Here is a 9008-nt window from a genome sequence, read left to right as displayed (position 1 = left end):
CATTAGGGCTACACCATAGGAGATCCCATTCCACTCAGATGAAAGCCCAGCTTCCTTAGTGAATGACCTGACCACATTTTCCCTATTTTCCCTGGCCTTCTACCCCTTATTTTATGGTGCTTTGGCCACCATGGCCTCCTTCAAACTCAGCAAGCTTTTTCCTGCCTTGGGACATTGTACATAGTATTTACTTCCCAGAGGAAGCTTCTGAGCCACTTAAGCAAAAGTTCTCTATTTCAGACTTACTTATCTTTTTCCTCATAACACTTAGGGCTATCTAAAGCTTTTATTCTATTTCACAACTACTTATCTTTTCCCTTCAGAGCACTTATTGCTATGTAAAATTGCTGATTCATTTGCTTACCTGCACACTGTTTCTCACTGTAGGAGATGAGTTCGACCAACGAGGAACTGGTATCTGTCTTAATCATACCACATCCTTAGCACCTAGCACAGTGTCTGGCTCAGAGCAAGTGATCAATAGCTATGAGTTGAACAAATATGAATAGAAGTGGAAAGAGGGAGCCAGGCATGGTTGTGCATACCTGTTGGGAAAGTGAGGCAGGAGGATTGCCATGAGCTTGAGACCGGCCTTGACTACACAGTGAGTTCAAGGCCAGCCTGAGCTGCAAAACAAGATCCTGTTTCAAAAAAAAAAAAAAAAGGAAGCCATGAGGGACAAAAGACACGACCCAAGAGATGGATGGAAGGCCAGTGATTTCCTGGAAGACAGTTTAACAGAAATCTTGGGATCACCTTGTCCAAGCTCTTCCATTCGCAGGTAGGGAAAATGAGTCTCAGGAAAGAGGGATGACCAGCTTGGGGGCACCCAGACAGCAACTGCTGTAGATATTCAGGCAATTGAGATAGATCAAAAACCCAGAACTTTCTGGCAGATGAGGCTCAGAAGAGGTCATGGCTGCCTCCCTGAGGCCATCACTATGTCTGCAGCCATCACCACTTCTACCCCACAAGGGCAGAGGTTGTCTCTTTGGGAGCAGAGGTGCCAGTCAACTGATAAACTGTGAAAGGAGAACTGGAGAGGGTGGAGAGATCAATCCCTGGAACAGGCAGCTATCCTGAGGCAGCTGGGAATAATGGCTGGTACAGAAATAACACAGCCTCCTCACCCTTGTTCCAGCCTTCACACCTCTGCCCTACCGGAGGTGAGACTAACACTTGAAATCCCCTCAGCAACACTTACACACCAACTTTTAGCAAGGCTACAGGGGAAAGATGATCATCAGATCCATCCCTGTCCACTGGGGCTCACAATCTTTCTGAGGAGGTTGACTAAGGACCTCAGGCTGCTGAGTAATGATGCCTGGGTTTGGGGGAGCTCAACAGAGAGAGGGAGGGAGAGAGAGGAGGAAGTGGGGAGGATCTGCAGAGGAAAAGACCCTGAATTAGTTCAATGAACATACAAATTATCCAGTAACAGCAACAGTAACTGCCAGTGCAAAGAGAGGGACATAACACAGTCAAGTGCCAGGAATTGTTTGCAGTTTTAGTGAGTGGAAGTATCGGGAATTTGGTTTGTTTGTTTGTTTGTTTGTTTGTTTTGTCCTTTTGAGACAGGGTCTCGCTATACAGTTCAGGCTGGCCTTGAGGTTACTTTGTAGCTCAGGCTGGTCTCAAACTCACAACAATCCTCCTGCCTCGCCCTCCCAAGTGCTGAGATTACAGGCCTGGGCCACCACGCCCGACTAGTATCAGGAATTTGGGTAAGGATGGCAGAGGAAGAGAGAAAAGAGGCACCTGACCAAATTGCGGAGGGCCTTGAATGTCAAGCCAAGAGTTTGGTGCAGGAGAGCGAAGCATGGGAGATTTTTGACCAAAAGGAGACCATGATCAGGTTTGCATGGTAGAAAGAGCTGCGTCTATTTTGGAGAGAAAGCCCGGCCAGAAGAGTGCGAATCCGGAGCAGGTTCAAAGGAGAACTTTATAGTATTCTAGGTGGGCAGCTCTAGGTAGACCTCCTGTAGGAGGAAGGAATTCGGCCTCGGTCTCTAGCGGGCTATTAACATCACTTTCCAGGCTCCTGAGGCACGCCTTTCCCGGGACAAAACTTTCGTTCACTTGTTCCAAAGTTCGAGGACTAAAGTATGTGCTGGAACCCTAATTGTAGTTGAAGGGTCGGAGCAAAAGAGACTTCAGTTCCCAGAATGCTTCGCTCTACAGCACTGCAGGTCGCGCATGCTTCTTTCAAGAAAGAGGGGGCGACTCGTGGGCTGATGGGACTCGCCAACAGAGCGAAGTGCGGGGAAACCTAGGGAACGCCATCTTAGTTTGGATCAAACCAATTGTATGCTTGGTGGGAGGTTCGTGTTCTCTCTCTCTTCAGTTAGTACAGATACCGAAATAAAATGAACTTGGTTATAGAAAGTCTCATTGTCAAGCACTGTGTCGAGATTCCTTTTCATCTTGCGCTCCAATCTGGAACCGAAACCCCACGAATGGATTAGAAAATCCCAGCATGGCGGCGCTCTGCAGGATTCTCATGGGGCGGAGTCGGAAACGGTCCCGCCCCGCCTCCGGCTAGGAGGGGGGCTTCCGCTTCCGGCAGCGAAGGCTACAGCCTCGCTCTGGTCCCTGCGGCTGGCGGCCGAGTCGTGTGTCTCCTCCTCCGCCGCCGCCATATTGTCTGTGTGAGGAGACGGGAGAGCGGCTATCGCCGCTGCAGCTTCCATCACAGGTACAGTGGGAGCCGCCAGGAGAGGTCGTAGGGGGTTGGGGGTGGACCCAGGATGGGGCAGCGGGTCGAGACCGCCTCTAAAACTGCTAGCACACTCGTGAGAGGCCCATCGCCTTCCCCTGGCCCCCCTCCACACACGCACACTGTCGAGGCCCCTGCAGTCCACTGGGGAGGCCTGGGACCAACACCCCCCCCCCGCCAGGGGGGAAAGCGAGGCCTCGAGGCAGACGCGGATGTGAGGGTGGGAACCGGCTGTCGGACTCCAGCTTGGTGCTGGAGTGGTGAGAGGCTGCAGAGGGTAGAGATTAGGGAGCAACTTGAGGTAGGGGTCGCGGGAGGGGGAAGGGTATGGGGGTGGGGCCGAGGATGCGGGGCCTGCTGGGTAGGGCGCGTGCGGTCGGTCGCGGGCGGAGCGGGGCAGCTGGAGCGGCGCCGGCCCGGGGTCCTTCTGGGCAGGGCTGAGATCCCCACCTGCACCCGGGTGTGCGAAGGAAGGGACTCGCGGGGAGTTGCTGCGGAGAAGGAAGGAGGCAACCGCGAAGTGGGACAGAACGGGTGGAGCTGGGCTTCCAGGCTACTTGGGAGCCTGGGTGGAAAAAGAGAGCGGGGTATGTAGAATGGAAGGTTGGCTGAGAGTGTACATGTGTTGGTGACCTTTTGAAAGAGTAGGACTTCTAAATTTCATTTCTTGTTTGAGTTTTGCAGTGTTGGAACATGTCTAAGCCAGGCAGGTGATGAGTAGAACTCCTGTATAGTTTGTTTTAGGAAAACAAAGTCAGAGTCAGAATTGTTTTTTGGCTTTTCCCTTCGTCGGGGAGGAGAGTTCTGCAAATGAGGTGACAAGTTACTTGGGAAAGGTTGATCACCTTGCAACTGCTATTTTCTTTTTTGTTCTTTTGGTAGCGTGAATGGAACTCAGGACCTTGCGCTTCCCAGGCAGGCATTGTGCCGCTGAGCTATATCCCCAGCTCAACTGCTAGCTTCTGTGAGAAGGGAGCATGAGGAGAGGATATGAAAATAAAATTAGGAAGGGAGGATTTTTTTCCAAGAGCTACAGCCCTCCATTCCATCTAAGGTGTGGCGGTGTAGGCCAATGGTTAGGAAATTGACTTCTTAGGTTCGCAAATACCAGCGCCCCTAGTAAGCTGTGTGACAAACTATGTAAGCCTGTTTTCTTTTCCCTCAAATGTAGGTAATACTATTTCTTAGCTCATAAATTTATGGCAGGGAGTAAATAAAGGTAATTTATATCAAGAGCTTACTACAGTGCCTGGCAGGAAGTGCTCAGTGGATTTTTAACTGCCCTTGTTACTAAAGGGAGGAGCTGGTATATATGGGGTTCTTCGGGCCTAGGTAGGTTTTTTTGGTCAAGAATCTGTCTTCAGATATTTGTAGCTAATTGGAAATCAGTTGGTTTAACTGGCTTGGTAGATCTGAGACTGAAATTCCAGGACCAGTGCTAGTTCTCTATGTCATTTTGAAAAGTTCTGTTGCTGTAGTCTTCCCAGAGCAGGTTTGTCCTTCTGTGACTCTGAGATTCTTCGCTTTCATTTGCTATTGCAGGAGGATTACAGTGACTGGTAGAAAGGAGCAAAAGATTGGATGTTTACTTAGGTTGATCTTATTAGTGGGTTACAGAGTTTAGGTTATCTTGTGGCAACTTTCCTTAAAAAGAGAAAACACACCAAGCAGGCTCAGTTATGTCCTCTTTTATAGAGAACAGGAAAGGAGGAGCACACAATTGAGGGGAGCATGGCTTAGTTTCTGAGTTTTGGGGCAATTGCCTTGCTATTTGAGGATAAAACACATAGCAACTGGCAAGTTTTCCACAGTGCACTTTTCATTCCACTGCTGTCCACCCACTCTTCCAAGGATGAAGTTTTGCTTTTAAAAAAATGTTTGTTATTATAATGATGATGATGATGATGTCAAACAGAGTGTTACTGTGTAGTTCAGGCTAATGTTGAACTCATGAGGTAGTCCAGGGTGGCCTCGAACTCCAAGTGCTGGGGTTACAGCCATTCACAATCATGCCTGGCTTTACTGTTAATTGTTTTGGGGTTTGTTTGGTTTGTTGGTTTTTGGCAGGGTCTTGCTGTGTAGGTCAGGCTGGGTTTAAACTTGAAATCCTCCTGCTGCAGTTCCACACACTTGAAGAAAAGGAAAGCCAGGCATGGTGCACACACATGTAATCCTCCTATAATGCCAGCACTCCGGGAGTCTGAGGCAGGAAGATTGAGAGAGCTCAGGAAGTTCAAAAGCCTTATGTGGGGTTTGGGTTTGCAGTAAGCAGAATGACACCACAGTCCCCATGATGTCCATACTGTAATTCCCACGGTCTGTAAATAATGTAAATGGCAAAAGGAATTTTGCAAGTATAATTAAAGTTAAAAATCTTAAAATACAAAAATTATCCTAGATATTCTATGTGCCCAATGTGATCATGAGCCCTTAAAAGCCAAGCAGCTGGAATTAGGGATGAACAAAAGGAGAAATCATATTTGAAGCATTAATTAGAAGGACTTCATTTGCTGTTTTTAAAAGAGCTGCATAGAAAGTATGAGAAAGAATTTGGGTAGCCAAATTGGTAACTGACAGCCAGCGAAGAGATGAAGACCTCAGTCCTACAACCACAAGGAACTGAATTTGGCCAAGGTGAATGAACTTGAAAGTAGATTCTTCCTCCAGTTTCCAGCAGCGAATGTATCTTTATATATCTTTGCAAATAGCTTACCTTTGGTCTTAAAAGTGTAAGCAGAAGGTCTAGCCTAGTCTTCTCAACTTATAACCTACAGAAAATGAGATGATAAATTCGTGATATTGTCACAAATGTATGGTAATTTGTCATGGCAGCAGTGAAACTAGTATAGATTGTTGGTGCTGGGAACAGGGTACTGTTACCTAAAAATGGAATTAGCAGTGGGTGGAGGCTGGAAGAAATTTGAGCATGATAGAAAAGACCTAGAACAGATTGTTAGTAGGAATTTGGATGTTAATGACTCTGCTCAGATAAAAGTGAGGTGCATGTACTGGAAACTGGCAGATAGGGGATACTTGTTACATAGTGGGGAATACTCTTAGAACTGTTTTGAGATTATATGGAAAGCAGAATTTGTAAGTAATAAATTTGAATGTTTAGCTAAAAGAGATTTTTCAGGAAAACGTTGAAGGTGAGAGCCTGCTTTTCTTTTGAAGGGAGTGAACCCCTGGGTTCTTGTTTTTTTTTGCCAGCAAAAACAATAGTAGCTTTGAAAGAGACAGAAAATAAGAAATTAAATAGAGCTATTGGGCCCTCCCAAATTCTACTAACAGGAAGCAAGCAGAGAAAACTACTCACATGTAATTGTGTTGCTTTAATAAAAAAACAACTCATAGGTGGAATCAAGAGCCTGGAGGAGTGGAACTTAAAACCTCAGAGATTTTTTTTTTTTTTTTCAGGCTGTGACATGAAATCGTGTTGGCCTGTATTTTGAAATTACTTTGAACATACAGCTCTGTTTCCTCTTACATTTTCCCCATTTGAACTGGAACTCTGTAACAGTTAACCTGTGCCTGTCTCACTGTAGTATGCTGGAAGCAGATAACTTTTTGTTTTTAAGGAATTGTACCCCAGGCTTTATACTTACTGTATTCATACCCAGAATCTCCCACACCAGAATTAAAGGATGAGATCTGGGAGTTTTGAACTGATAAAGCTTTAGATGAGATTTTCAGGTTTGGGTTGGTGTTGTGGTGATATGAGAGCTTTGTGAACCTTGGGATGGGATTTTTTTCCTTTTTGCATTTGGGAGACATGCAAATCTTTGGAGGCCAGGCAGTGGATTGGTAGGCAGAATGCTACCTAAGAGTCTGTACCCTAATCTTGGGAATCTGAACAAGTTACTTTGTAGGAACTTTAAGGAACTTAATATAGGAAGATTATCTTGGATTTTCTGAATGAGTCCAAAAAAATCACTTGAGCTCTTAAAAACAGAATTTTGTTTAAAAAACAGAATTTTGTTCCACTAGAGTTGGATGGGATAGAAGTTAAGAGACGTGTAGCATGACAAAGACTCCATTTGCCATTACTAGAGCTGGCTACATGGAAAATACAAGCAGCAACTTCTAGTAGCAAAGGCCAGCAGCTTCAGCTGACAGCCAGCAAAGAAATGGGGACCTCAGTCCTACAAAGAATTAATTCAGCCAGCCACCTGAATGAGCAGGAACCAGGACTCCACCCTCTCAGGTTCCAGCAAGGAATATAGCTGGAATCAGGTAGATACTTTGATTTCAGCCTTGTAAGAGCCAAAATGGAGGACCCTGCTAAATCCACCTGATTTCTGGTCTGTAGGACAGTGAGATGATAAATTATGTTGTTTGGTTTGTTATAATACATTACAGCAGCAATAGAAAACTAGCATAGGGGTTTTATTTCACAATCTTGTGGGTTTTTTTGGGTTTTTTTGTTTTTTGTTTTCTTTGTACTGGGAATTGAACTCAGGACCTTGTGCTTGCCAGGCAGGCACTGTGCCACTGAGCTATATTCCCAGCCCTCTTGTGTTACTTTCTAGAGAAGACAATAATTATTCTGTGATTTAGTCTTAGAAGACTTAATAGAAAAATGAAACATATACCCTCTTTGATGTTTAAATACTTGTACTGTCCTTAGATGCAGTTTGAAGAGGCAGTATCACTCACTAGCTTGGTAAAATACAGATTTTTTTTTTTTTCCTTAGAACTCTGGGCTATTTTGGTAGAATTTCTATAAATTGAAGGTTCTTCAGCATCTATAATGAACTTCTTGGATAAACAACATGATGTATTATTTATATTATTTTGAAACAGGGTCTTGAACTATATATAGTTCAGACTGGCCTTGAACTCACTGTGTAGCCCAGGCTGGTCTCAAATTTGTGTTAATCCTCCTGCCTCAGCCTCCTGAGGGCTGGGATTACAAGTGTGCATCACCAAACCTGGCTGCAATTTCTTAATTTTTATTACTGAGTCAAAAGTTAGGGTTGTTTGCATGACAACCTTTTAAGGCATTTTCTGTTTTTAAAGGGGAAATGGGTGATATATTTTGTTTGTTTGTTTGTTTGTTTTTTGTCTTTTCTTCCGGTACCAGGAATCGAACTCACAATTCCTTGTGCTTGCCAGGCAGGCACTTTGCCACTGAGCTAAATCCCCAGCCCCTAATATATTTTTGTAAGTTAGTAATGAGTTACACATTGAATTGTTTGTTCTCTTACATTTTCTGCTTTACCTGCAAATTGTAAGAACTTTCTCAGTGTCACTTGAGGTTGTGAGATTCAGGAATCAGAATGGGATTTTTTAATTTTTTTTTTTTTTTTTGTCTTTTTGAGACAGAGTCTCGCTGTGCAGTTCAGGCTGGCCTTGAGCTCACTTTGTAGCCCAGGCTGGTCTCGAACTCGCAACAATCCTCCAGCATCAGCCTCCCCAGTGCTGGGATTACAGGTGTGCGCCACCACGCCCGGCTAGAATGTGATTTATAGATTTTAAGGAAGCTCTTTTTTTTTTTTCCTTTAATGGTGTTCTGTTGGTTGGATTCATAAAATATAGACTAACCAAACTTTTGTCAGAGCATGGAGGAAATGAGACCATTTCTTTTTATTACCTGAACAGACATTTGAAGGTGTGAAAGACTTGTGAGATTGTGTTTGGCCTTGATTTAGAGTAAAGGAAATTGGGCCATATGAGGGTAAGTAGGCAACCAAGATAGTTCTAGAGTTGGCCAAAGAATCCTGATCTCCAGGCCAGTGAAAGTTGTGGCTTTCAAACTACATTCCCTAAGCACTCCTGCCTTGCCTCTTTTCTAAATATTACCTAGGACTGATTACTTTGTCTCTGTGACTGTTTCTTCATAGGATCATTGTGAGGATTGAGATAATATGTATAACACATATAACAGGGTACCTAAGTCAGTAAGTGTTCCCACATGTTAATGGTTTATGATCTTTTTAACATTTATGATCTTTTTAACAGCTGCATGACAGCTTTTGCATAAATATAACTACAGTTTATATAAGTGCAGAAACTGAAAATTGATGTGATTTACCATTGAATTAAGTAATGAGCTTAGCATTTCCAGGTAATAACAAATAATGTTTGGTACTTGAGATTTAAAATGAGAGAGCCGGCCATGGTGGCACACTCACTTAGAAGGCTGAGGCACACTCACTTAGAAGGCTACATAGTGAGCTCAAGGCTCGCCTGAACTCTACAGCATGAGACCCTGCCCAGAGAAAGAGAGACAGAGACAGAAACAGGATCCTTGGTTTGTCACAGTTTACTGTGTGACCTGCACTAAGTTTGT

At 44.4% G+C, this 9008-nt stretch overlaps 1 protein-coding gene across 1 annotated transcript in view; it reads left to right on the top strand.

The window, feature by feature from the left end:
* Positions 1-2569: 2569 nt before the first annotated feature.
* Positions 2570-9008, top strand: part of Csnk2a1 (casein kinase 2, alpha 1 polypeptide) — a 70512-nt gene continuing 64073 nt past the window's right edge. Inside the window, 1 exon segment of the mRNA XM_005414727.2 lies at positions 2570-2695. The gene's annotated coding sequence lies outside the window, so the exon portion shown is untranslated.

Source organism: Chinchilla lanigera, unplaced genomic scaffold, assembly GCF_000276665.1.
Source record: "Chinchilla lanigera isolate Chin_1 unplaced genomic scaffold, ChiLan1.0 scaffold00196, whole genome shotgun sequence".
Classification (NCBI taxonomy): domain Eukaryota; kingdom Metazoa; phylum Chordata; class Mammalia; order Rodentia; family Chinchillidae; genus Chinchilla; species Chinchilla lanigera.
Note: the sequence above shows the minus strand (reverse complement) of the source record. Positions and strands in the feature narration are given on the sequence as shown.